Consider the following 2500-nt stretch of genomic DNA (forward strand, 5'->3'; position numbering starts at 1 on the left):
TTATCCCACTTTTATCTCGGCCAGGATTAGCGAGGCGCCCCTGCCAACTTATCCTTGAGTGCGCAGCTTACGTGGCTCTGAGTGCATTAGGTAAGTAGGCAGCGCTCCTCTGATACAACCCGTACAGACGCGACCACACCTCGAGAAGCCCTCTGGTCCTCACTTAGTAGGCTTGTGTTCAGAAACGCTTTGCTCTTTCACCACCACTACTATTTTCAAACGCCATAGAGATAATTAGCCGTGTTCCCAAGAGAGTTTCTGCGGTTAATAATGAAGGAATACTATTAATCTGTCACTAGAACCATGAAAACAATCTTAAAAACTCATGTAACTTTAACTAGAGCCTTTTGAATATAGTGGAGGTGCGGCGCAGAAGTGTTTGAGAATATGGACTTTCGACTGCTTGGAACTCCCATCACGGCTGTTTTCAAAGGTCACAGAAATCATTAGCCGGGTTCTTATAGATGTTTTACCTGATAATTATACGGAATACTTGTTAATCTATCACTAGAACCATGAAAACACGCTTGTGAATCCCTACAGCTTGCACTACAGCCTGGTATAAGAATAAAGATGAAATGTAAAGATGTTTTCAGAACTCTTAAGGATGTTTCCCTCACTAATAACACAAAATCACAACTAAACTACCATTAGAACCATAAAAATCCGCTCTAAATACATATACCCAAGTTTTTATGATAATTTTCCCCACTAATACTGCAAACTCCTTGTTAATTCACTAGAAATATAAAAACACGCTTGAAAATCTCTATAACTAGTTTTTTTTTTATGATGATTTCCCACTGATAATACAAAATCCTTGTTAAACTCTCAACAGAACCATGAAAACACATTTGTAAAACCCCCCTATAACTTACACTACAGCCTGAGATACTAAAATACAGAATCTTTATTAAAATATCACTAGAACCATGAAAACACGCATCTAAACCCTTGTAACTTACACTTAACCTGTTATAAAAGTAAAGAACTGTCAAAACGTCTCATAACTCAGGATTCGGCGTTTTCCTTTAATTTCTTAAGTCCTCCAATCTCCTGACAGGCCCTTCGCAAAACATGTCTACTGGGAAAGTTCACACTCAGACAGAACGCAGTGGAATGGAGCCCGGTAATGTTGGTACGCCTGTTACTCGCCTCATAACCGCCACTGCATTGTTGTCCCGAGGAGTGATGTAATGTATTGTGTGTCTATAGAGGGAATGGAAGTGTTTAATTGTGGACTCGTGAATTGGTTTGTATTGTGGGACCCGCTAAGACTTAAGAGTAACTGGGAAGGTGATAGATGGTGATAATGTGTTAAGACTAGGAATAACTGGGAGGTGTTAGCTGGTGATACGATAATGCGGATTTTTTTTTAAATTTATTTATTTATTTATTTATTTATTTTTGTTTTTTTATTGTCCGAGACGCTTTTGCACAACAATTCATGGCATGGCTTCCCTTCCCAGCGTGACTGGTGTAATCCTTCGACTTTTTACTGATTTGTTTACATATCTGTTTTGCGTGAGGGGATCTGGCAAGGGCAACAAGATAAAAATAAAAACAAACAAATAAACAGATACATAAGTAATAGATAAATAACAAAGAAATGATCAATAAAACAAATAACAATTATATATATATATATATATATATATATATATATATATATATATATATATATATATATATATATATATATATATATATATATATATATATATATATATATATATATATATATATATATATATATATATATATATATATATAAAGCCCACTAAGGGTGCCAGGCGATCCTAATAGAGAAGTGTGAAAATACTAATTCCTACGTGAAAATTCTGAACAACTTTATACGTATAGCTTTACTGAACAAAAATACGACGATAGGGATTAGAAAAAAAAAAAAAAAAAAACTGCTATAACTACAATTAATAACACTTCCTTTACTGCTGCCCTAGAGAATATATTGCTTAACTTCCACTAACACTATTTGCCTGACTAGTAATATTATTGTTCAAATCTACCACCACCACCACCACCATCACCACCACTAACAGCAACAGCAACAGCACATCTTTAAAAACCACGGCCACTTCCTGCATCCAATCTTGGCGACACGTGACCTGTACTGACCTAGGGCTGACCTTGACCTGGACGAGGTGCGTGCTGAGGACACACACACACACACACACACACACACACACACACACACACGTATTGTTAATACTCCACTGACCTTCAACATCTATAACCCGCTTCCCTCCTCCTCCTCCTCCCTCCCCCCCCTCACTCCCCCTCCTCCTCTTCCTCCACGCGCCATCACTGCAAGCATACCTGGCTTCCCATCACGTGACCTACACACACACACACACACACACACACACACACACACACACACACACACACACACATCAAACAAAGCGATTTTTGTTGTTGTTGTTGTTGGCTTCTTCATAACAAAGCTTTGGTGATGACAGTGGTAGTGATGACAGGACTG

The 2500-nt window shown here is 38.0% G+C and overlaps 1 protein-coding gene across 7 annotated transcripts in view; it reads right to left on the reverse strand.

Moving 5' to 3' along the window:
* Nucleotides 1-2500, reverse strand: part of LOC135104817 (rap1 GTPase-activating protein 1-like) — a 152711-nt gene that overhangs the window by 98716 nt on the left and 51495 nt on the right. The gene's annotated exons all lie outside the window — the stretch shown is intronic.

This window comes from Scylla paramamosain, chromosome 11, assembly GCF_035594125.1.
Source record: "Scylla paramamosain isolate STU-SP2022 chromosome 11, ASM3559412v1, whole genome shotgun sequence".
NCBI classification, from domain to species: Eukaryota; Metazoa; Arthropoda; class Malacostraca; order Decapoda; family Portunidae; genus Scylla; species Scylla paramamosain.